This window comes from Schistocerca nitens, chromosome 2, assembly GCF_023898315.1.
Source record: "Schistocerca nitens isolate TAMUIC-IGC-003100 chromosome 2, iqSchNite1.1, whole genome shotgun sequence".
Classification (NCBI taxonomy): domain Eukaryota; kingdom Metazoa; phylum Arthropoda; class Insecta; order Orthoptera; family Acrididae; genus Schistocerca; species Schistocerca nitens.
This window is the reverse complement of record NC_064615.1, coordinates 933,315,095-933,342,622: the sequence shown is the minus strand read 5'-3', so window position 1 is coordinate 933,342,622 and position 27,528 is coordinate 933,315,095. Positions and strand designations below refer to the sequence as shown.

General features: G+C 45.7%; 1 protein-coding gene across 1 annotated transcript in view; it reads right to left on the bottom strand.

Moving 5' to 3' along the window:
• LOC126237253 (glutathione S-transferase-like) overlaps nt 1–24,834 on the bottom strand; it is a 33,923-nt gene extending 9,089 nt beyond the window's left edge. Inside the window, exon 1 of the mRNA XM_049947171.1 lies at nt 24,692–24,834. The gene's annotated coding sequence lies outside the window, so the exon portion shown is untranslated. The remainder of the gene's footprint in view (nt 1–24,691) is intronic.
• Nucleotides 24,835–27,528: the final 2,694 nt, after the last annotated feature.

Below are 27,528 nucleotides of genomic sequence, written 5' to 3'. Positions count from 1 at the left end.
CACACATCCATGCCTGAGGCAGGATTCGAACCTGCGACCGTAGCGGTCGCGCGGCTACAGACTGTAGCGCCTAGAACCGCTCGGCCACTCCGGCTGGCAGTTGAAACGACAGTTGTTCAAATGTGTGTGAATTCATAAGGGACCAAACTGCTATTTGAATTAACTTATGCTAAGCGCACACGCACACGCGCGCACACACACACACACACACACACACACACACACACACACACACACACACACACACAAAAGCCCGAGGGAAGACTAACCTCCGGCGGGAGGGACCGATTAATACGTGACTTGGCGCCTCAAACCGCGCGCCTACTCCGCGCGGCTTGAAACGACATGATAATATCGATCATCGGACGATTTTACGGTGGGTGGTGAATTCAGGACAATTGCGTCTTGTGCAAAGAAGGAAAGTCCAAGGCGAAGAAGGTGGCAGCGGACCGCGGAACTGGTTGAGGAGATGCGTAAAGCCCTCATCCGAAGCCCGCGCCAAGTGCCTTGGCGCTAACAATGACAGATCGTTCCCTGCGGCGCATTATTCGAGGTAACCTGCACTTCCACCCATACAAAATGCGGCTCGTACAGAAACTAAACGAACAGGATAAAGTTGCCCAACGAAACACCGCTTTGGGCTTCCTGACGTCTTCTTGTGGGGACACCTGAAGAGTGACGTGTATGAGGTCCTCATACAGTGGCTGAACTCTAAAGGGTATGTGCAACTATGGAGGAGATCCCACTGAACATGCTGAAACAGTTGATCGAAGCTATCATTCGCAGCCTGGAGGAATGCACGGAAAGTGATGCTAACATCTGTATGGTTTTATATTCGAAACTGACTAAAGACTGACAGATGTGCAGAACGATAGACCTATATCTCTAACGTCTATCAGTTGTAGAATTTTGGAACACCTATTATGTTCGAGTATAACGACTTTTCTGGAGACTAGAAATCTACCCTGTAGGAATCAGCATGGGTTTCGAAAAAGACGATCGTGTGAAACCCAGCTGGCGCTATTCGTCCACGAGACTCAGAGGGCCATAGACACGGGTTCCCAGGTAGATGCCGTGTTTCTTGACTTCCGCAAGGCGTTCGATACAGTTCCCCACAGTCGTTTAATGAACAAACTAACAGCATATGGACTATCAGACCAATTGTGTGATTGGATTGAAGAGTTCCTAGATAACAGAACGCAGCATGTCGTTCTCAACGGAGAGAAGTCTTCCGAAGTAAGAGTGATTTCAGGTGTGCCGCAGGGGAGTGTCGTAGGACCGTTGCTATTCACAATATACGTAAGTGACCTTGTGGATGACATCGGAAGTTCACTGAGGCTTTTTGCGGATGATGCTGTGGTATATCGAGAGGTTGTAACAATGGAAAATTGTACTGAAATGCAGGAGGATCTGCAGCGAATTGACGCATGGTGCAGGGAATGGCAATTGAATCTCAATGTAGACAAGTGTAATGTGCTGCGAATACATAGAAAGAAAGATCCCTTATCATTTAGCTACAATATAGCAGGTCAGCAACTAGAAGAAGTTAATTCCATTAATTATCTTGGAGTACGCATTTGGAGTGATTTAAAATGGAATGATCATATAAATTTGGTCGTCGGTAAAGCAGATGCCAGACAGATTCATTGGAAGAATCCTAAGGAAATGCAATCCGAAAACAAAGGAAGTAGATTACAGTACGCTTGTTCGCCCACTGCTTTAATACTGCTCAGCAGTGTAGGATCCGTACCAGATAGGGTTGATAGAAGAGGTAGAGAAGATCCGACGGAGAGCAGCGCGCTTCGTTACAGGATCATTTAGTAATCGCGAAAGCGTTACGGAGATGATAGATAAACTCCAGTGGAAGACTCTGCAGGAGAGACGCTCAGTAGCTCGGTACGGGCTTTTGTTGAAGTTTCGAGAACATACCTTCACCGAGGAGTCTCTCCTACGTATATCTCGCGAAGAGACCATGAGGATAAAATCAGAGATTGGAGCCCACACAGGGGCATACCGAGAATCCTCCTTTCCACGAACAATACGAGACTGGAATAGAAGGAAGAACCGATAGAGGTACTCAAAGTACCCTCCACCACACACCGTCAGGTGGCTTGCGGAGTATGGATGTGGATGTAGATATGTATTGTGTGTTTCAATAAATTGATCAGTGTTTCGAGGGTCTGTCCTCATATCCTACGATTCATTCTTTGTAGTGAATACATTACAGGTAATACAAACTTCCTTATAAGACAAAGTAAAACCAGAACTTTATCCTACTGTTAATGTCAGCTATTACACATTCGTTTTAGTATGATGTATAACAAAGGTTTCATTTGCTCCTCGTAAGTCAGCATCGGTAAATACAGGGTGTTTCAAAAATGACCGGTATATTTGAAACTGCAATAAAAACTAAACGAGCAGCGATAGAAATACACCGTTTGTTGCAATATGCTTGGGACAACAGTACATTTTCAGGCGGACAAACTTTCGAAATTACAGTAGTTACAATTTTCAACAACAGATGGCGCTACAAGTGATGTGAAAGATATAGAAGACAACGCAGTCTGTGGGTGCGCCATTCTGTACGTCCGTCTTTCTGCTGTAAGCGTGTGCTGTTCACAACGTGCAAGTGTGCTGTAGACAACATGGTTTATTCCTTAGAACAGAGGATTTTTCTGGTGTTGGAATTCCACCGCCTAGAACACAGTGTTGTTGCAACAAGACGAAGTTTTCAACGGAGATTTAATGTAACCAAAGGACCGAAAAGCGATACAATAAAGGATCTGTTTGAAAAATTTCAACGGACTGGGAACGTGACGGATGAACGTGCTGGAAAGGTAGGGCGACCGCGTACGGCAACCACAGAGGGCAACGCCCAGCTAGTGCAGCAGGTGATCTAACAGCGGCCTCGGGTTTCCGTTCGCCGTGTTGCAGCTGCGGTCCAAATGACGCCAACGTCCACGTATCGTCTCATGCGCCAGAGTTTACACCTCCATCCATACAAAATTCAAACGCGGCAACCCCTCAGCGCCGCTACCATTGCTGCACGAGAGACATTCGCTAACGATATAGTGCACAGGATTGATGACGGCGATATGCATGTGGGCAGCATTTGGTTTACTGACTAAGCTTATTTTTACCTGGACGGCTTCGTCAATAAACAGAACTGGCGCATATGGGGAACCGAAAAGCCCCATGTTGCAGTCCCATCGTCCCTGCATCCTCAAAAAGTACTGGTCTGGGCCGCCATTTCTTCCAAAGGAATTTTTTTTTTTTTTGTGGTTTTAGGGCGCACAACGTCAACGTTCATTAGCGCCCAGACTACTGTAGGAATGCACCGCGAGTCACAAGTTTAAAACAGCAACGAAACGGAAAACACGATGAAAGACATACTGACAGGCATAGGATTAAAAAAGAAAACAGCATAATCAAATGTCCTTTGAGAGGGTTGTCAAATTGATAAAATGAAGAACGCGAGCAGCTGCTCGTGGGTCATCCGCTAAAATGGCTTCTACAGTACATGGCAGGCCAAGATCGAGACGCAGGGTGTTAAAATCCGGACACGACGTTAAAATGTGGCGGACCGTCAGCAATTGCCCACATGGGCAGAACGGCGACGGCGCCGGCGCCGGCGCAGCCGTCAGCAGATGGCGATGGCTAAACCGGCAGTGGCCAATTCGCAACCGGGCCAAAACTACCTCCTCCCGCCGAGAAGGGCGTGAGGAGGGCGTCCAAGCCACGGGAAGAGCTTTCAAGGCCCGAAGCTTGTTGTCTGGAAGTGCAGCCCAATCGGCATGCCACAGCGATACAATGCGCCGACAAATTACCCTACTACAATCTGACGAAGGGACACAACAACAAGCTGTCCGAGGCTGGAGGACCGCAGCCTTGGCCGCGGCATCTGCAGCTTCGTTCCCAGGGATACCGACATGGCCAGGAACCCACAAAGCTAACCGGAGAACCGACGTCCACCAGCTGCTGAAGAGAGCGTTGGATCCGGTGCACGAAAGTGTGAACCGGGTACGGATCACCGAGGCTCTGGATAGCGCTCAGGGAATCGGAGCAGATGACATATGCAGAATGTCGGTGGCGGCAGATGTAAAGGACAGCCCGGTAGAGGGCAAAGAGCTCAGCTGTGAAGGCCGAACAATGGCCATGGAGCCGATATTGGAAACTTTGTGCCCCAACAATAAAAGAACACCCGACCCCGTCATTGGTCTTAGAGCCATCTGTATAAATGAAGGTCATATTAATGAACTTCGAACGAAGTTCGACAAAACGGGAGTGGTAGACTGAACCGGGGGTAACCTCCTTCGGGAGCGAGCAGAGGTCAAGGTGGACGCGAACCTGAGCCTGGAGCCAAGGTGGCGTGTGGCTCTCGCCCACTCGAAAGGTGGCAGGGAGTGAAAAATTAAGGTGTTGAAGGAGGCGACGAAAGCGAACTCCAGGGGGTAGCAGGGCGGAGACATACAACCCGTATTGACTGTCGAGAGAGACATCAAAAAAGGAACGATAAGACGGATGGTCGGGCATTGCCAGTAGCCGACAGGCATACCGACAAAGCAGTATATCGCGCCGGTAGGTGAGTGGCAACTCACCAGCGTCAGCATGAAGACTCTCGACGGGACTAGTATAAAACGCTCCGATCGCAAGTCGTAAACCCCGATGTTGTATGGAGTTGAGGCGGCGTAAGATGGATGGCCGTGCAGAGGAGTATACGAAGCTCCCATAATCCAGCTTGGAGTGGACGATCGACCGATATAGGCGAAGTAGGACGGTTCGATCCGCTCCCCACGACATACCACTGAGAACACGGAGGACATTGAGAGAACGGGTACAACGGGCAGCCAAATATGACACATGTGGAGACCAACTAAGTTTCCTGTCAAATGTAAGACCTAAAAATTTTGTTGTCTCCACGAATGGGAGAGCAACGGGACCGAGTCGTAAGGACGGTGGGAGAAACTCTTTGTAGCGCCAGAAGTTAATACAGACCGTCTTCTCGGCAGAAAAACGGAAGCCATTGGAGACACTCCAGGAGTAAAGACGGTCAAGAGAACGCTGAAGACAGCGCTCCAGGAAACACGTACGCTGCGCGCTGCAATAGATGGTAAAATCGTCCACGAAAAGGGAGCCGGATACATCAGCTGGGAGGCAATCCATTATTGGATTGATCGCTATGGCGAAGAGAGCGACGCTCAAAACTGAGCCCTGTGGCACCCGATTCTCCTGGCGAAAGGTGTCTGACAGGACAGAACCCACACGTACCCTGAACTGTCGATCCATTAAAAAGGAACGAATAAAAAGAGGGAGGCGACCGCGAAGGCCCCATGTATGCATGGTGTGGAGAATGCCCGCCCTCCAACAGGTGTCGTAAGCCTTCTCCAAATCAAAGAACACAGCCGCGGTCGGGCGCTTCCGCAAGAAGTTATTCATAATGAAGGTCGACAAGGTAACCAGATGGTCAACAGCAGACCGGCGCCTACGAAATCCACATTGTACATTGGTAAGGAGGCGTCGAGACTCGAGCAGCCAAACCAATCGAGAGTTAACCATTCGCTCCATCACTTTACAGACACAGCTGGTAAGCGAGATGGGTCGATAACTGGAAGGCAAGTGCTTGTCCTTCCCCGGCTTAGGAATCGGGACAACAATAGACTCGCGCCAGCATGCGGGAACATGTCCCTCAATCCAGATGCGATAGTAAGTACGAAGAAGAAAACCTTTACCTGCAGGAGAAAGGTTCTTCAGCATCTGAATATGAATAGAATCAGGCCCTGGAGCGGAGGACCGTGATCGGCCAAGTGCGTTTTCGAGTTCCCGCATGGTGAATGGGGCATTATAACTTTCACGATTCGAGGAGCGGAAGTTAGGTGGCCTAGCCTCCTCTGCCTGTTTGCGGGGGAGGAAGGCAGGGTGGTAATGAGCGGAGCTCGAAACCTCTGCGAAAAAGCGGCCGAAGGCATTGGAGACAGCCTCAGGGGCCACAAGGACGTCATTCGCGACCGTCAAGCCAGAAACTGGTGAGTGGACCTTAGTGCCAGATAGCCGGCGCAGGCTACCCCAGACAACAGAAGGAGTAAAACTGTTGAAGGTGCTTGTGAAAGCAGCCCAGCTGGCTTTCGTGCTTTCTTTAATAATACGACGACACTGTGCACGTAATCGTTTATAATTGATACAATTCGCCACTGTAGGGTGGCGTTTAAAGGTGCGTAAAGCACGTCGACGAGCACGTAAAGCGTCTCTACATGCTGCGGTCCACCAGGGAACCGGTACGCGACGTGGAGAAGAAGTAGGGTGAGGGATGGAATATTCAGCAGCAGTGAGAATGACTTCCGTGAGGTGTGCGACCTGACTATCGCAGCTTGGGAATGTTTGATCCTGAAAGGTCGCCCTGGAAGAGAAGAGCCCCCAGTTTGCTTTGGAGATGTTCCAACTAGATGAGCACCGAGAGGGGGTATGCTGCAGGAGATGGATAACACACGGGAAGTGGTCGCTCGAATATGTATCAGGAAGTGCATACCACTCGAACCGGCGTGCAAGTTGGGGAGTACATATAGAGAGATCTAAATGTGAATAGGTGTGAGATGTGTCCGAAAGAAAAGTAGGGGCGCCAGTATTGAGGCAGACAAGATTGAGCTGGTTGAAAAGGTCTGCTAACAGGGAGCCCCTCGGGCAGGATGCTGGAGAGCCCCAAAGGGGATGGTGGGCATTGAAGTCTCCAGTTAACAAAAACGGTGCAGGTAGCTGAGCAATAAGTTGCATCATGTCTGCCCTGGTAACGGCAGACGACGATGGAGTGTAAACGGTACAAATGGAAAATGTGAAAGTGGGGAGAGTAATGCGGATGGCAACTGCCTGCAGGCCGGTGTGCAACGTGATGGGATCGTAGTAAATATCATCCCGGACCAGCAACATAACCCCTCCATGAGCTGGGATACCTACCACAGGGGGTAGGTCAAAACGCACAGAGGTGTAGTGTGCCAAGGCAATTTGATCGCATGGGCGTAGCTTCGTTTCCTGCAGGGCTACGACCAGCGGACGGTGCAAGCGGAGCAGCAACTGCAAGTCCTCTCGGTTGGAGCGAATGCTGCGAATATTCCAGTGAATAAGTGCCATCGTAAGAAAAAAAAAAAAGGGAAGATGAAAGAAGGGGTCACCTCGAAGGCCGCTGAGGGCCTGGCTTCGAGCGAGCACTGCCGCCGCTATCAGTAGGCGGACAGTCAGCGTCCATTGGGTCTATAGGTTCATCGGCCATCTTGGGATGATGGCCGGGAGGGGGAGCTTCCTCCGCCGGTGAACGGCCAGATGTTCGGCTACCAGCGGTGCGGCCAGGCGAAACGGATGACTGCCTGGGGCGGCAACCGCTGGGTGGCGCAGGAGAAGAAATGCGCCGTGGCGGAGAAGGAGAACTGTGCTTCCTATTAGCCTTCTTGGAAGGTCGTTTGGTGGAAGTACTGGTTGAAGGCTGGGAGGTTGAGGTACGTAGGAAGTCTGCACGGGACGGTTCCTTCTTGAAGGCCCGTGCATCTGACTTCTGGGTCGTCGTCTTAGCAGAAGCTGATGAAGGGGCTGGTGTCTGTGGGGTGATGGGAGGAAGAGGAGACGTCGACCGCGCGATCTTAGCACTGGCCGAACGGACGACCGTGGTGTTGAAGGTCAGATCGCATGTCTGGGTTGCCACCTCCCTGGTAGTCCGAGGAGAGGCGAGGACAGTACTGTATTTCCCCACTGGGAGCAGCGTGGGCTTCCTACTAGCCAATAGCTTGCGAGCAGCCGAGGTGGACACTTTCTCTTTGACCCGAATTTCTTGGATACAGCGTTCTTCCTTATAGACAGGACAGTCGCGGGAGGATGCGGCATGGTCACCCTGACAGTTCACACAACGAGGAGACGGAGGTGGACAGTCACCCTCATGGGCATCCCTGCCACAAGTGACACATTTAGCCGCATTGGAACAAGACTGTCGAGTGTGATTGAAACGCTGACACTGGTAGCAGCGCGTAGGTGTCGGGACATAGGGGCGAACAGAAATAACCTCATAGCCCGCTTTGATGCGCGATGGCAGCTGAACACTATCGAAGGTCAAGTAAAGTGTCCGGGTCGGTACAAGGTCATTGTTGACCTTTTTCATGACCCTGTGGACAGCCGTCACGCCCTGCTCAGCGAGGAAAGATTGAATCTCCTCGTCAGTCAAGCCGTCGAGGGATCTAGTATAGACCACACCACGAGACGAGTTCAAAGTTCGGTGAGCCTCCACCCGGACAGGGAATGTGTACAGGAGTGTGGCCCGAAGCAGTTTTTGTGCCTGAAAGGCGCTCTCAGTTTCGAGTAATAAGGTACCGTTACGCAACCTGGTACAAGATTTGACAGATCCGGCTATGGCATCGACGCCCTTCTGGATAACGAAACGGTTGACAGAGGAAAAATCCTTTCCGTCCTCAGATCGAGAAACGACGAGGAACTGTGGGGCAGGCGGTAGTACTTTTGTCACTGGTAGCTGGTCACGTTTCCGTTTTTGGGCAGAAGTCGAGAGAGATGGATTGAAATCCATTGCGGAGGAATCCCCCATGATTGCCAGCGTCTCCGATGGCGCGCTCCTTCCTTGTGGGGACCCTCTCAGAGGGCACTCACGCCTTAGGTGAATGTTTACACCTCAGGTCACACCTCCCGAGAAACAGACGGAGGGACCAATCGGCATGGTCAGAAGGTATCAGCTCAGGCAATCACCCCTCCCCGGGCCTGGCCTTTACCAGGGGGTACGCGCGTGCCTTACATGCCTACCCAGGGCGGGGAATTACGCGTTACCCCGTCACCGGCTACGCGTGCGAACGCGTGGGTCGGCCTTCAGGCGCGCACAGGGAGGAAGGAAGAAGAGGAAAAAGGAGAGAGAGAGAGAGGGAGAGAGAGAGAGAAAGAGAGGACAGTGTCTCAAACGCCGAGGCGGAGACCAGAGAAGGCAATGAGAAGAAGGCAATGAGAAGAAGGCAATGAGAAGAAGGCAATGAGAAGAAGGCAATGAGAAGAAGGCAATGAGAAGAAGGCAATGAGAAGAAGGCAATGAGAAGAAGGCAATGAGAAGAAGGCAATGAGAAGAAGGCAATGAGAAGGCAAGGAGATTATGCAGGGGAAAGAGTAAGGAAGACAGTGAGGTGGAGAAGAGCAAAGAAAGGAACCAACCAAAGGAAGGAAGAAACGAGAAGTGAAAAAGCAAAATGACCGCAAATAGAGGTCGTGGAACCGTCCGTCTCCGGACGCAGGCGCTAACTACCCCCGTGAGGGGGAGGGACTCCTTTTAGTCGCCTCTTACGACAGGCAGGAATACCTCGGACCTATTCTTACCCCGGACCCGCAGGGGGGGCCAAAGGAATCATTGGCCCATTTTTCAGATCCGAAACGATTACTGCATCACGCTATCTGGACATTCTTCGTGAATTTGTGGCGGTACAAACTGCCTTAGACGACACTGCGAACACCTCGTGGTTTATGCAAGATGGTGCCCGGCCACATCACACGGCCGACGTCTTTAATTTCCTGAATGAATATTTCGATGATCGTGTGATTGCTTTGGGCTATCCGAAACATACAGGAGGCGGCGTGGATTGGCCTCCCTATTCGCCAGACATGAACCCCTGTGACTTCTTTCTGTGGGGACACTTGAAAGACCAGGTGTACCGCCAGAATCCAGAAACAATTGAACAGCTGAAGCAGTACATCTCATCTGCATGTGAAGCCATTCCGCCAGACACGTTGTCAAAGGTTTCGGGTAATTTCATTCAGAGACTACGCCATATTATTGCTACGCATGGTGGATATGTGGAAAATATCGTACTATAGAGTTTCCCAGACCGCAGCGCCATCTGTTGTTAAAAATTGTAACTAGTGTAATTTCGAAAGTTTGTCTGCCTGAAAATGTACTGTTGTCCCAAGCATATTGCAACAAACGGTGTATTTCTATCGCTGCTCGTTTAGTTTTTATTGCCCTTTCAAATATACCGGTCATTTTTGAAACCCCCTGTATCTTAAGTCCTCGGTGAAATTGGATATTTGCTTGAGCAGCAGCACGCGGACCTTCGAGATTCTATAGTAACTTGGGAAAGTACCAGCAAAGATTCCAATGCTGAACATGAGCGAGCCGTATAGGCAGCAACTGTGCGAACAGACGTCTGTTCGGTAGTAGTAGTTTCCTTATGGTGCTGCACTGCACAAATAACCTGCTGGAATATTGTGCGTTTACAGTTGTCGGCCCAGGAAAATGCTGCTTCTCGTAAGCAGATGATAAGAATATAAGGAGTGGAGAATTCACGTATCTCTTCAGGTTAACTGTTAAACAATATCTTATTTTTGTGACAGTTTTGCGTATTTCTTATACCTGCGCCCTTGGCATCTCATACCTAGAAGTGTTCAGATGTGTGACGAAATCTGCTCAATATTTTAGTCATCGCCGGTAGTACAATTTCGCAAATGTGTGCTCACAAAAACGTATCTGAAATATATATTCCTGCAGTGTTTACTTGTTTCTACTTAATACTATGAAGAAAATCACGTACCTAACACTGTCAAAAAGCAAAACAAAGGATTTACCATGTCGTATGGGTATTGTTGTCTGGTAGGTCATGAGGTCTAAGCTTAGCTGCGTAGTTAGAATGATTTTCTTTCTTCATGAACAATGACATCTTGTTAGCATAGTTGGGAGAGTCATGTGAAGCATCAGTGTGGGTAATTGCTCAGTGCGTTCCGTGTCAAAATGAGGACGACCGAGGGAAGGGAAAATATGAAACTAGGTTCTGGCACGTAGCCTACTCACTAATATGCTTCAAGAGTACCTTAAGATCTGACCAGTGAGTCACTAACGGTGTGGTTTGTTCTCACTCCGACATTTAAGAACATTTACGACTTAACATAAGGTAATCAGTGGTTCAGATCCTCGTGTCTCCTAGTCGTTCACGACAAATGCTAGCGATGAGAAAAATTGTTTTCACTTTTCGAATTCGAACAGGCTATCTGCAAGTTCAGGGCTGTCGAAAGAGCATGCGTTAGTAATTGTTTTTTCTCGTTCTCTGTATCACACCGGTAGAGAATTTGTCTGAAAAGCAAAGGTTTTGGTTCACTGCCCTGAGCAATATGCAGTTTTAATCTGCCCGGAGGTTTCTGTATCATACATGAAAACTTGACTGAAAATTTGATACGTCCTGAAACAAAATTATCCTTATTTAAAGGATGAAACAGCATAAAGTTAGTTTGTATAATAGTGAAAAATAATTTATATTTATCTTGTCCTGTTCATCCTCAATTTCATAATACTTTTTTTATAGTAACTAATTCTGGGAAGTGTCAAAATTATCATGCAGGTGTCTAAGAATGATTTGACAATATTGCACCGAGGAATGTATAAAAAATCTTTACTTTGTGGGTTGACAGTAGTGAGCAAAATGTGTATCTGGTGTTCGTTAACCTCACGCAGCAGTAGGTGTCACATGCTTGGCTCTAAAATATGCTTTATATTGATCGTATGTGGTGGTATACGTTTCATGAACTCCAGCTTTGTTCTTGAGAAGTTCCGTATGGCAGTTTGCTGTTTGCACAGAAACCTACTGAGCTGCTTACACAATCGCAAAATGAGCTTTGTGCTAGGTTGGTCTTGACAGTATTCTGCTTCTTGGAGACCGTTTGTGTAGCTACAAAATAGCCTCTGCTAGGTAGGCGCGAAGTGTGTAAAGAAATATCGGTACCAGACCGTCTCTGACCGACGAAATTAGTTTTATGAACAGAAAGAATTTTCACTCTGCAGATGAGAAAGTGCTGATTTGAAACTTTCTCTCAGATTAAAACTCCTGGTATCTTTTCGTTTCGCGGGCAAGTGCTGTACCGACTGAGCTACCTAGGTGTGACTCACGACCCACCCTCACCTCCACCAGCACCTCCTCTACCTTCCAAACTGCACACACATGATCTCCTGCATAACACGCGGGACTACCGATAGCACTCTTGGAAAAAAAAAAAATTATGGCAGGAAAACGGCTTAGCCGTAGCCTAGTGGATTGTATACAGAATGAACTTTCACTCAGCACCCGACTATGGCCTTGAAAACTTAGTTGTGTAATGACTCCCTAGGTTTTCGCCATGTTACGTCCAGCAAGAAAATCCAGGGAAAAACTACGAGTTACTATGCAAGCAAGTTTTGAAGACTTCATTTAAATAACCAACTAAAAGATTCAGGAGCATACCCAGGATCTCAGGATCTGAACTCAATGGAAGTTGAATGATTGAACAGTTTCGACATTTAAAGCCAAATGCAGCTGTTTACAATGACTCGGTAAGATCCATTACATGTTCAAAAATGTTCAAATGTGTGTGAAATCTTAAGGCACTTAACTGCTAAGGCCATCAGTCCCTAAGCTTACACACTACTTAACCTAAATTATCCTAAGGACAAACACGCACACACGCACACTCGCGCCCAAGGGAGGACTCCAACCTCCGCCGGGACCAGCCGCACAGTCCATGACTGCCGCGCCTAAACCGCTCGGTCCATTACATGTTCTAATTTTCTTCAGAGTAATAATGAATTAATACGCCCTCGAAGAGAGATACAGCAGTAGTATCGCAAACTAATTACATGTAAGACCAAAAGGAAGACGGATGCTGGCAAATAAACATTCCAAACGATGGCATTCAGGCTCTGGAGTTCACGTCCCGTCGTTAGTTTGACAAGGATGGGGAAAATATGCTATGTCCGATGTAAAGAAAAATCATTATCTGCAAAAAGTTACTTAGGGAAACGGGGACAAAATCTAAAACAATGATCTGGTGATTTGAAACTTGTTTCTAATCGTTGAGCCCGGTGTTCGAATGATTTTCATTACGTGAAAAAACTGGTTACCAAAAGCGTCCTAACCAATGTTTTGAGCGTTCGCTCTCTATAGCATAATCAAGGAAGTTTCCCAGTACTAGACGCAGTACATATCTTTGTAGTGAGTACATCACATAGTTCCGAGAAAATTATTCACATCATCGCATATAACGCAACAGCGTCAGAGTATGTATGTTTCAACTTCCCCGAAAGAATGATTTATCGATGAATGCAAAGTGCGATCTTATGAACTTAATCATATCTGTTGGATATAAACATTTGAGAAAATGTGAGATTCTATATTTACGGAACATTTTCCATTAGCAACCGTGTATGTCCTGTTTTAACTCACGCGCATATCCAGTATATGTGGTCACACAAATTATGTAGGTGCTTCAGGATGAAAGTCAACATAACAAACCCAAATTCTATTGTGTAAATTCAAGCCCGTTAGTATGAGAATAGTAACCAACGTCTAAATCCCATATAAGGACATGCCTGGAAAAAATGTGCGTTTACTTACATAATTTCAATGACGCTGTTACTTTAAAAGTATCAGATCCTTCGACGCACGCAATAGTTTCCTCACGTTTCACAAACAACTAACAGCTCTGAAAATGTTTCGTTTTTGTCTCTCAAAGAAATGCAGGTTGTTTTGTGTTGCATTAATCTATTGTTTCAGTATTTTTGAAACAAATTTCGGAACTATTCAGAGATCTATCCAATATCTATATCGGATATTGCGCAAAAGAAATCGAAAATAGCATCTGAATGCGATATAAGTAAACGTCAATAGTCTTGAATACATTTCGTCCGAAGATTTAAAAGTCAAAGATAGCCGAATACACTAAGATGTTCAATAAAATCAGTGATCTCTCTATTGCTTGGATGCACATTTCTGATCTGAGAGCATGAACTTCGACGTGACTGCAGATTGTCATCTGCATTTGCCGCGATGTTTTAATTCGTCAAAATTTCCACCAGTCTGTACGTGATGAGTAATTCTTATTTATGGCTTTGAACTTTATATCAATATACGATGAATAGGCTGATGTGGGAGCAGAATAAAAAAGTAATTTCATTTTGCATTCTTGTGCAATTTCGTGGGAACCATGTTTTAACTAGGCAAGGAATGAAATGCGACTATCTTTGGCCGGAACGTTCACTTCACACAGCCGAGTTCGCCATTCAGATAGTATAGGGATCACTGAGTAAAATGCACAAACACCCTATGAGACTGAGCACGTTTTAACAGATTTAAATAGCGTTTCTACGTGTGGTCGTTTCCCTGTGCTGGCTGACTGAAGGAACCCATTTTTCCTTTATCTTTAAAATTTTCCTAATGAAACAACCATTGCATTTTCATCTGGATACAATTTATGGTGACTGTAGTAAAATGTGTTCTAAGAAGGAAACAACAGTCAATTATGTCATTTTTCACGCATTTATACAACATACAGGATGACAATTTTTTAACTATGTTGTAGTTGTCGTAGTCTTCAGCTCAGAGACTGGTTTGATGCTGCTCTATCCTGTGCAAGCTGCTTCATCTCCCAGTACCTACTGCAACCTACATCCTTCTGAATCTGTTTAGTGTATTCATCTGTCTCCTACGATTTTTACCCTCCACACTGCCCTCCAATGCTAAATTTGTGATCCCTTGATGCCTCAGAACATGTCATACCAACCGGTCCCTTCTTCTGGTCAAGTTGTGCCACAAGCTCCTCTTCTCCCCAATTCTCTTCAATACCTCCTCATTAGTTATATGATCGACCCATCTAATCTTCAGCATTCTTCTATAGCACCACATTTCGAAAGCTTCTATTCTCTTCTTGTCCCAACTATTTATCGTTCATGTTTCACTTCCATACATGGCTACACTCTATACAAATACTTTCAGAAACGACTTCCTGACACTTAAATCAATACTCGATGTTAACAAATTTCTCTTCTCCAGAAACGCTTTCCTTGCCATTGCCAGTCTACATTTCATATCCTCTCTACTTCGACCATCGTGAGTTACTTTGCTCCCCAAATAGCAATAATCATTTACAACTTTAAGCGTCTCATTTCCTAATCTAATTCCCGCAGCATCACCCGATTTAATTCGACTACATTCCATTATCCTCGTTTTGCTTTTGTTGATGTTCATCTTATGTCCTCCTTTCAAGACACTGTCCATTCCGTTCAGCTGCTCTTCCAGGTCCTTTGCTGTCTGACAGAATTGCAATGTCATCGGCGAACCTCAAAGTTTTTATTTCTTCTCCATAAATTTTAATTCCTACTCAGAATTTTTCTTTTGTTTCCTTTACTGCTTGCTCAACATACAGATTGAATAACGTCGGAGATCAGCTACAACCCTGTCTCACTCCCTTCCCAACCACTGCTTCCCTTTACTGTCCGACTCCTAATTGCCATCTAGTTTTTGTACAAATTGTAAATAGCCTTTCGCTCCCTATATGTTACCCCTGCCACCTTCAGAATATGAAAGAGTATTCCAATCAACATTGTCAAACGCTTTCTCTAAGTCTACAAATGCTAGAAACGTAGGCTTGCCTTTCGAAATAAAATCGTCATAACGTCTGAGCAGTTTGCGTTAGGACGTTCAAACTGAAGGGATGGCCGCGGAGCGTGATGGGAATTAGTATCGTCTAGTTTAGCGACGACGCCCACCACTTTCATATGGATGGGTTCATCAACAAGCAAAATTGGCGCATCTGGGGTGCTCGGAATCAGCATTTCGTGATCGAGAAGTCTCTTCACCCTCAATCGGCGCGGTATTTCTTGATGGCACGGTGACTACCGAACACACGTGATGTTTTGGAAGATGATTTCATCCTGATTATTCAAAGTGACCCTGATTTCGACAAGATGTGGTTCATGCCAAGACCCCATCGAAGCAGGAGTGAGTGTGATGTCCTGAAAGAGCACTTTGGGGACCGCATTCCGGCTCGGGGGTACTCAGGCCACTGGCATGAAGCTCGACTGGCCGCATTCTCCGGAATTGAACACATCGACTCAGTTTTGTGAAGCTATGTTTAAGACAAGGTGTACAGTAATAACCTCAAAACCATTGCTGAGCTGAAATCAGCCATTAAGGAAGTCATCGATAGCATCGATGTTCCGACGACTTCAGAACTTCGCTATTCGTCTGCGCCACATCATCACAAATGATGGCAGTCACATCAAACATGTCCTAACCTAAATCCGAATATCTCTAGTGACTTATGTTTAATAAAGTGTGCGCACGCCTTAGTTTGCAACGAATTTACTTTTTTCCATATAGTTCAATAATTGTCACCCTGTACTTTGCGTGCTCTTGCATTAAAATTGCTACACCAAGAAATGCAGATGATAAACGGGTATTCATTGGACGAATATATTATACTAGAACTGACATGTGATTACATTTTCACGCAATTTTGGTGCATAGAGCCTGAGAAATCGGTACCCAGAACAACCACCTCTGGTCGTAATAAAGGCCTTGATACGCCTGGGCATTGAGTCAAACAGAGCTTGGATGGCGTGTACAGGTACAGTGCCCATGCAGCTTCAACACGGTACCACAGTTCATCAAGAGTACTGACTGGCGTATTGTGACGAGCCAGTTGCTCGGCCACCATTGACCTGACGTTTTCGATTGGTGAGAGATCTGGAGAATGCGCTGGCCAGGGCAGCAGCCTAACATTTTCTGTATCCAGAAAGGCCCGTAAAGGACCTGCAACATGCGGTCGTGCATTATCCTGCTGAAATGTAAGGTTTCGCAGGGATCGAATGAAGGGTAGAACCACATCTGAAATGTAACGTCCACTGTTCAAAGCGCCGTCAATGCGAACAAGAGGTAACCGAGGCGTGTAACCAGTGGTACCCCATACCGTCACGCCGGGTGATGCGCCAGTATGGCGATGACGAATACGCGCTTCCAAAGTGCGTTCACCGCGATGTCGCCGAACACAAATGCGATCATCATGATGCTGTAAACAGAACCCGGATTCACCCGAAAAAATGACGTTTTGCCATTCGCAGGCGCTCCTGTCTGTGATACAGCGTCAAGTGTAACCGCAGCCTGTATCTCCGAGCTGATAGTCCCTGCTACTGCAAACGTCGTCTAACTGTTCGTGCAGATGGTTGTTGACTTGCAAACGTCCCCATCTGTTGACTCAGGGATCGAGACGTGGCTGCACGATCCGTTACAGCCATGCTGATAAGATGCCTGTCATCTCGACTGCTAGTGATACGAGGCCGTTGGGCTCCAGCACGGCGTTCTGTATTACCCTCCTGAACCCACCGATTCCATATTCTGCTACCAGTCATTGGATCTCGACCAACGCGAGCTGCAATGTCGCGATAAGATAAACTGCAATCGCTATAGGCTACAATCCGACCTCTATCAAAGTCGGAAACGTGATGGTACGCATTTCTCCTCCTTACACGAGACATCACAACAACGTTTCACCAGGCAACACCGGTCAACAGCTGTTTGTGTATGAGAAATCGGTTGGAAACGTTCCTGGTGTCAACACGTTGTAGGTGTCGCCACCGGCGCCAACCTTGTGTGAACGTTTTGAAAAGCTAATCATTTGCATATCACAGCATATTCTTGCCGTCGGTTAAATGTCGCTTCTGTAGCACGTCATCTTCGTGGTGTAGCAATTTTTAGGCTAGTAGTGTAAAATCAGTCGCGTCAAATTGAATCGTCTTGCAACTTCGCATCACAGAATCATTCTTACCTAAACGAGCATTGAAGTGTTGTTTGACAACAGGCGTTTTAAATCTACCCAGAATTTTGCATTTGCGGAGGTGACGAATGAAGTGGAATGAAGTACAACAAAAAATTTACGAACATTCATACTTAACCCATTGACTTCCGCTAGCCAGTGATTGACGTTTCACCGCCAGGGGAGGCCAGGTACACGGCAGTCGACGCGTTAAACGTGTTAGCGCCCTCTGTTCCTCTCTCCAGATATACAGGGTGTCCGAAATGGCTTTCCCTGATTACATAAATTGATAACTCAGGCTAGAAGTAAGATACAAATGTGAAACTTGTGTCGAATTGTTTACAACTATCAGAGTTTTTTTCTGTTTTAGGTTCGCAGTACGTAAGTAGTGGATGAGGTTGCAGTGCCCAAGAAGCCATGTTAACCAATCAGGAGAAGGCACAGTGTGTCCTGTGGTACCATGAGACACGATCACCAGCCACAGTGCAGACACACCTCCACACAACGTTTGGAAGGAATCCACCTGACGTAAAGAGCATTAAAGCCTGGTATGAGAAGTTCAAGAACACAGGAGCGATTGCTGACCTTCCGAGGTCTGGTCGACCAAGAACCTCAGCGGACAGGGTGGAAGCTGTAAGGCAGTCTTTTCTGCGAAGTCCGAAGAAATCGGTCCGCAGGGCTCACGTGAATTACAGATGCCAAAAAGCTCTCTCCATGACATTTTACACAAACGTTTATTGTTTCGTGCATACAAAGTGCAAATCGTTCAGGCCTTGTTGCCCATTGACAGTACACGTCGATATGACTTTGCGGTCGAAATGCTACCACGTATTGAGGACGATGATGGTTATCTCAGACAAATAGCCTTTTCCGACGAAGCGACCTTTTTGTCAGTGGAGTAGTGAATCGCCATAATGTGCGCATTTGGGGTTCACAACCCCCTGGCGAGGTCATGGAGTGCACCAGAGGCAGTCCAAAGGTGAATGTTTAGTGCGCGCTATTGCACGATCGAATTATCGGGCCATTCTTCTTCGCTGAGGCTACCATCACATCTGCAGTGTATCTGGACATGTTGTAACTGTATGCTGTTCCTCAGCTGCTTCAGTATCACCCTGATGTCTTGTTTCAGCAAGACGGTGCACCGCCTCATTGGGGTTTGGACGTCCGTGCCTATCTCGATATGACCTTTCCTGTGTGATGGATTGGTCGTGATGGGCCAACGGTTTGGCCTCCACGCTCTCCTTAAATAACCCCATTAGACTTCTTTTTATGGGGTTATGTCAAGGACGAGGTCTACCGAACACGTGTGCCAGATCTTAAAACCCTGCGGCAACGGATAACCACAGTCGTTGAATCGATCCCTCCAGTGATGTTGGCTAATGTGTGGATGGAAATTGAATATCTCCTAGATGTGCTACGTGCTACCAAGGGTGCGTGTGTGGAAGTTTACTAATGTGTGAAAAAACGTTGATAGTTTGTAAACAATTGGACACCAGTTTCATATTTGTATCTTAGTTCTAGCCTGAGTTATCAATTTATGTAACCAAGGAACGACTTTTCGGACACCCTGTAATTTGTATCTTACATAAGCTCTTTTGCTCTGGAGCTGCATTTGATGTGAATATAGCACTTGCAAATGTTTAAATTTTTCTGCCTCATCTTGCTGATGTGCAGAGAATTTTGCTTCGACCAGTGACTGGCATTTGCCAGACAGAGGCGTACACCAATGGGAACCTGGCGGCTCCTAGTATGCTGCTACTTCGGCTGTGCAAAATCTTATCCAAACAGGAATCTTCCCAGGACTCGAAAATTAAGGTAACACCGAACACCAGCCCTAATAAAAATATAGTTTTGACATGCTTGGACACTGTAGCAGGTCTGCCATACGTTCGGGTTCCCTGATTAGTTCTGGTGTTAAGGGAGTCTAAGGCGGAGGGAGGGGGCTACAGTACTGTTCGATATATCCCTACACTTTTTCCTTTTTTTCAGCAGGAAAAATTCGACTGATTGAAAACTGATTTTAATAAATCTTAGTTAAGATTCGCTAAATGAAGACTGGCGCGTAGTTAGTTTCGTTCGTTAGTTTTATGTTAAAGACCACTGACAAGCGCGCTGATCCTATACAAATATTCTGCACACTTCTCTATGGAGGATATTGAGAAGCCGCCGAAAAGTTACTTCAGCATCGCCACGCCACTGCTCTGGACGCGAGACAGTTGTATGCAGTATGAGAGCGTTTCAAGTAAGTTTCACCCTACCCATCCCTGCCACGAACATGTCTCGGCAGTGCTGTAAACCAACTTCCGCGAGTTTTGAGCACTGAAAGACGAGGAAACATTTTCCTCTTTATGTTCCTGATCACCACAGGAAACCGGCCATCAGCCAATTTCTCGACGACAGCCTGTATGATTACCGGAAAATATTTATGAGATGACTATTAAATGGACACCCCAGCTGCAAACAGGCGTTGATATACTTCACTGGGGACATGTTGAAAATGTGTGCCCCGACCGGGACTCGAACCCGGGATCTCCTGCTTACATGGCAGACGCTCTATCCACCGAGGGCACAGAGGGTAGTGCGCCTGCAGGGACTTATCCCTTTGCGCGCTCCCCGTGAGACCCACATTCCCAACATGTCCACACCAATACATTCGTAGTGCGCCTAATAGATGTTTGTCCATCATACTCATTACTCGTGGCAGATTAGTCTACCAAGTACCGTACGAGTTCGGGCATACCGTGTGCGTGTGGTGTGGACATGTTGGGAATGTGGGTCTCACGGGGAGCGTGCAAGGGATAAGTCCCTGCAGGCGCACTGTTCTCTGTGCCCTCGGTGGCTCAGATGGATAGAGCGTCTGCCATGTAAGCAGGAAATCCGGGGTTCGAGTCCTGGTTGGGGCACACGATTTCAACGTGTCCCCAATGAAGTATATCAACGCCTGTTTGCAGCTAGGGTGTCCATTTAATTATCATTTCATTTCTAGCAAAGCTGCATGGTCATCAACGGTAACTGTTCTTTCGGGAACAGATATTACCGTCATATATAGGGAAAGTATTTCATATTCTACATCTATACTCTGCAAACCACCGAGAGGTGCCTGGCCGAGGGCGCGTCCCATTGTACCAGTTAGGGTTTCTTCCTGTTCCATTCACGTATAGAGCTCGAGATTAATGATTGAATGCCCCTGTGCGTCCAGTAGTTATTCTAATCTTATCCTTACGATCATCAGCTGGCCGTCCGCCCCCGGTAGCTCAGTGGTCAGCAAGACAATGTCAATCCTAAGAGTTCGATTCCCGGCTGGGTTGGAGATTTTCTCCGCTCAGGGACTGGGTGTTGTGTTGTCCTAATCATCATTTCATTCCCATCGACACGCACGTCGCCGAAGTGGCGTCAAATCGAAAGACTTTCACCTGGCGAACGGTCTACCCGACGGGAGGCCCTAGCCACACGACATTTACATTTTACCAAGTGGCCAATATGTAAGTGGATGATTGTATATTCCTATAGTAATCATTTAAAGAGACTGTCTCAGGATAATTTAAGTCTCTCTTGAAAAGTCTTCTAATTCAGTTTCTTCAGTATGTCTGTGACTCCCCCACGGATTAAACAAACCTGTGACCATTCGTGTTGCCCTTCTCTCCATACGTTCAATATCCCTTGTTAGTACTATATGTTAGCAATATTCTAGAACAGACCGCACGAGTGATTTGTAATCAATCTCCTTTGTAGATTGATCCCATCTACCCAGCATTCTAACGGTAAACCGAAGTTTACCATCTGGTTTACTCATTCCTGAATCTAAGTGTTCATTCCATTTCATATCACTACAAAGTATTACAACCATGTATTTGTATGAGTTGGTTGATTCCAACGCTGGCTCATCGATATTATAGTCGCAGGACATAACGTTGTTTTCGTTTTGGGAAGTGCAAAATTTTACATTTCTGAACATTTAAAGTAAGTTCCCCATGTCCGCACCACTTTGAAATCTTAAAATCTGACACTATTCGTGAAGCTGCTTTCGGATAGTACTTCGTTACAGATAAACGCATAATCTGCAAGAAGTCTGATTTTACCATTAATATTGTCTGATGGTCATTAATACACAACATGAACAGCAAAACACCCGAAGTTAACTTCTACATCTGACGATGACCCTCCATCCAAGGTAACATGTTGAATTCTCCCTATTCAAAAGTCCTCGATCAATTAACAAATTTCACTTCATACCCCATATGATCGTACTTTTGATAATACGGGTACGTTTGGTACCTAGTCAGATGCTTTTAGGAAATCAAATACATTGTCTACCTGATTGCCTTGATCCAAATCTTGCAGTATGTCAGTTGAGAATAGTGCGAGTTGGATTTCACATGATCGAGGTTTGCGAAATCCATGCTGGTCGGCATTTAGGTCATTCTGTTCAAGATACCTCATTATGTTTGAGCTCAGAATATGTTCTAAGATTCTACAATAAATATATATCAAGGATATTGTATAGTAGTTTTGTGTATCATTCCATTACCCTTTTTGTAGCCGGGTGCGACTGTTCCATTTCCAAGAACTGAGCACTGTTTTTGTTGGAGGGCTCTACGATAGATTTCAGTTAGAAGAGGGGCTAACTCAGCCGCAAATTCAGTGGAATCTGACAGATTCCAAGAGGCCCTGCAGCTTTGTTCAGTTTTAACGATTTGAGCTGTTTCTGACCACCACTGTCACTGATACTTATTCATCTTTTCAGTGGTACGAGGACTACATTTGCGCAATCCTCCTGGGTTTTCCTTTGTAAAGGAACGTTTTAAAACTGAGTTAAGCATTTCAACTTTTGCTTTGCTACCCTCAATTTCAGCTCCTGTCTTATTCGCTAGGGATTGGACACTAACTTTGGTGCCAATAACAGCCTTTACTACGAGAACTCCGTTGTATTTTGTAAAATCATTTGACAATATCCTGGTACGGTAGTCCCTGAAGGCATCACGCACTGCTCTCTTCACAGCCAAATGCGTTTCATTCAGCATCTCCACTTATAGCACTACGCTTTGTTTTACACCTACTACGCAGTAATCTGTTTCCTTCGAAATTTCTTTACAGTTACGGTGTAACAAAGGTTCCCTCCCATTAGGAATTTTTCTTCTGAGTACATGTCTATGCAGTCCGTGGTCAACTATCCTTTTAAACTTTAACCAGATTTCCTCTACATGCTCCTGCCCTGCGCTGAAAGTTTCGAGTTCCTCATTGAGCTACATATACTACTGATTTTTTTTATCTAGCTTACTGAACTTGACATAGTTAACAACTAGCAGATATGATAAAAACCTATAAAACTGGCGTACTAAAAATAGGGACTATTGCTGACAGCTATTTAAAAAAAAAAACACCCGGGAGTAGTTTTTCCGTACGAACCAACACAAGCACGATCACCTGGTGCTTCGGGAATAACCCGAAGCATCTCTAACGAGGAAATGTCAATAACTGAAACGAGTGTTTCAGTATCATTAACAACCGAAAAGTCTAACAATATGAACGTAATTACTGATCACATCAGCGCACCACTTGTTCAATCCCTACCTTAACTGTAGCTATACTTATGGTGGAAGGCCTTTTATGGGCCAGCCTCGTTCAGTCCTAGTTTGCGTCGTCTCTTATATCGTCTACAGGACATTAAATTTCGCAGTAACTCAAATTTTATCCATCATACCAAATGAAGCCAACATCCTTCACCCACACAGAATGAAATCATACCTTCTTGGGATGAAAATCGTTTGAACATGTAACACGTCAGCCTCAGTTGCAAATAGAAACCAAACTTTACCCAGGTTTCAGCCAAAATAATTTGGCCTTCTTCAGAAGCGAGTGACACTAAACTACCGCATGCCAGAGTTTGTCCATGTCAAGTATAAAATTGTAGCTCCGTAGTAACTGGTCATAATCTACATTACTTGGGCTGAAGAGGAACTTACGGTGCTAGTTTTATACTTGACGTCGCCAAACTTTGGCGTGCAGTAGTTCAGTGTCACTCGCTTCTGAAGACCAAATTATTTTGGCTGCAACCTAGGCAAAGTTTGGTTTCTATTTGCAACTGAGGCTGACTTTTTTCCATGTTCATTTATCGCAGTTGCTGACAAGGCTCCACAATGTTAAAAATTCTTAACGTCTGAGGTATGTAACAGCAGTCCGCGCCTAACGCGAGACTTTGATGTTATGTACAAATTTTCTTTAATGAATTTCAGAACAAACTTTCGATATAGAAAAATAGTGTGTGTCCAGTGAGATCATTTTGCATTTTAGTGTAGAAAATGTACCATGAAAAAACAGACAAACATTTTCATTCTTGCATATACGATATGATCTGTGGTCTGTGCACAGCGATGTAATTCTCAACAGTGAGTAGTCCATTAAGTCTATTTTTGCCTGTAAGCTTGTCTCGGTGCTGTTAACCTTGTGCCTAGCAAGTCTATTTTACATATGACATTGCTTGCTTTTGCTGAGCAGTTAGAAACTACGTACGAATATCGTAGGGCCTAATATTTGTTTACAGGCAAGTGGAAAGTTCTTCAGTACGTTGTTTCAAATTCTGTATACAATCCTAGTTTAGTTAATGGAATATACGTGTAGGTCGTTTAATGCTGTAACGTCAGCTACGAGTGCATGCGAAGCGATAAGCTTCCGAACGGGTTAGATGAAAACGGAAATTACGTAAACAGAGGCAGTCAACAGCAAAGAATGCTTTGCGTGTGAAGCTTATGGACTGCATTTGAACTAATGTTCTACCACCGCTCAGTACGACCACAATATATGTTACGTACGGCAACGTAAATGTTTCCAGTTAGCACATATGTATAATACTTCATATGGAAGCTGGAGCCGCAGCAAACGAAATATTGATCACGATCTAATTTCAGTTATAAAGCAATCATGCACTCTCTTAGTTTGACTGTAATGTGTTCTCTTTACGATTACCATAGCGACTGTAGGGTAAAACATTATGCATTTTGACAGCGTTACAACGTTTGTGCAATGAATCGCCGTGAGATGCGTAGGTGGTTAGCAAGAACGTAAAGTTTCCGAACCCGTTATGGTGATTAACTATAATGTCAAAGACTAGTAAGACACTTACCTGCTTGTGCCGGGCGATTAAGGCGCTCCTTGCTTCTGCTGTGGCCTGCAACTGTAGCGCTCGACTAGTCGACTGTCCGTAGCAATATAAAGCCAGCTGTGGAGCTGTCGGAGAGTGGAAGGGCGGCGGAATGTTGCCACGTTAGGGTAAGAGGGACGGGGAGGGGAGGGGAGGCGAGGCGAAGGGAAGGGGAACAGCCTTATCAACCGCCGTCCAAAGATGACCTACAGTTGTCCCACACTCCTGCGCCGTGCTGCGTGGCTATGCAATGAATCGCACTTGTAGACCACAATCCCTCAGAATTATTGAGATCCTTGGTAAAACCTATAATGACAGAACTCTTCCACCTAATATGCAACATACGAGGGTAATCCCAAAAGTAAGGTCTCCTATTTCTTTTTATAAGTACATAGACCTGTTTATTTCTACTATTTTTCGACATAATCACCATTTCTGTCGATACATTTTTGTAGACGCTGTGGCAGTTTTTGTATGCCCATGTCATACCAGATCGCCGCCATGCTGTTCAGAAAGTTATGAACCTCTTCTTTCACCTCGTCGTCGGAGCTGAATCGCTTTCCGGCCAAATATTCTTTTAACCTAGGGAAAGGTGATAATCACTGGAAACCAAGTCAGGACAATAGGGCGGGTGGGTGATTTATGTTCCACTGCAACTGTTGCAGGAGAGCAACGGTTTGCCGAGCGATGTGTGGGCGAGCGTTGTCATGGAGAATGTGTACGCCCTTGCTCAACATTCCTCATCTCCGGTTCTGAATTGTCCGTTTGAGTTTTTTCAGAGTCTCACAGTACCTGTCAGCTTTAATTGTGGTCCCAGCGATTCAGCTCCGACGACGAGGTGAAAGAAGAGGTTCATAACTTTCTGAACAGCATGGCGGCGAGCAGGTATGACATGGGCTTACAAAAACTGCCACAGCGTCTACAAAAATGTATCGACAGAAATGGTGATTATGTCGAAAAATAGCTAAATGTTCAAGCTGTAAACTGATGTAAACCATTATAGAAATCAACAGGTATGTACTTATAAGAAAATAGGAGACCTTATTTTTGGGATTACCCTCGTACGTCGGGTATTTCAAAACGAATATCGAGGTTTTAAGGCTTTGCAGCATTTATTACATTAAAATTACAGTTATAAATAATACGCCAAATGAAAGAGCAGCTAAAACAGTTTTCTCAGAAGAGTTCAATGCGAGCACCATTCGTCCTACGGAAAACATCGAGTCGATAGACGAATTCCTCTCAAACGTTGATCAGTGTGTCTGCAGTAATTCTTGCAACAGCTGCTTCGATCTTGTATATTTACACTTACCTAACAGAAGTCATGAGATACCTCCTAATATCGTGTCGTACCTCTTTTTGCCCGACGTAGTGCAGCGACTCGACGTAGCATGGGCTCAAGTTGTTGAAAATCCCCTGCACAAATACTGAGCCCTGCAGCCCCTGTAGCCGTCCATAATTGCGAAAGCGTTACACTGCCTGATATTTCGAATGTTAGTTGGGATTCATGTCGGGCGATCTGGATGGCCAAATCATTCTCTCGAATTGTCCAGTGTGTTCTTTAAACCAATTGTGATCAATAATCGCCCGGTGACATGGCGCATTATCATCGATGAAAATTACGTTGCGGTTTGGGATCACATGTCCATGAATGGCTGCAAATGGTCTACAAGCAGCCGAGCATAACAATTTCCAGTTAATGATCGGTTCAGTTGGATCAAAGGACCCAGTCCATTCTATGCAAACAAAGCTCGCATCATTAATGAAACCACCACAAGCTTTCATAGAGCTGGTAGTACGAATAGCAAATTCTCCGCAATCGCGTGCATTATTATATCGTCAGTTGCAACAAACTGCCCACACACTCATCGTGAAATTCTCGTGATACGCAATGTCGCCAACAATTTTACGAAGGTCGCACAGACTTAGGTGATACTATAATCCATTCTTCATAAAAATAAACCTGACGTATTCTTCCGCTTTTGCTGGAACCTCATTGGATTTCCTTTTTACGCGGGACTGCAGCCAAGTTGTCTTGAGTACTGTCAAGTACGATAATAAGTGTACATTTTATGCTGTGCGTTACGCGCACATCGACTTAGCGATAATACAGAACAACAGCTTTACCAGCGCGTTAAACTTCGACAGTACTGGCCGGTCAGCTGGTACAGCTAGCCTGCAGTGACGTGGCCAGCTGCAGTTCACACAAAAATGAGACGAGTAGAGGAGCAATACAGCTTCGAATGTCATTTAATTTTTAAGCAGAATGAAATGATATACTGCAAATCTCCCACAACACGCTCCTCAGACGACTAGACGAAAACCGCAACACGTTATCGTTTTTGGCTAACGTACTACTGTAATTAAAAACAAGAATGATGAAAATACCTCACTTAACCACAGGGTAGTTTATCTGCATAAGCTGTGTGTAACGTAAGAGAGTATTGAAGCATTTCACAGTATAGTTAAATATTGAAGCTACTGAAGGTATTACTTACAGTCAGTCGTCTGGTAATCTCTTAGCTCCTTCCTTATCCGAATCCGAGAAATACGTTTTAGTTCTGGAAGTGTCACTTGCTACGTTGATAACGAGCCTATCAACAACAGAATCCACGAAACCAACCAGCATTTTCTCTACTTTTATGATGAGCCGTTCTGTAACCCGCCAGCGTTCGGTAGTGATGTGTGAAAAAGCTGCGTGCGTTACTTCCAGTACGTCTGGCAGCTTAACTGTCTGGTTACTTCTCGGGCCAAATCCCGCCACTTGGCTACAGATCAGTTCTGTTAGGTTTATATTGTGATGGTACAGTAACAAACAT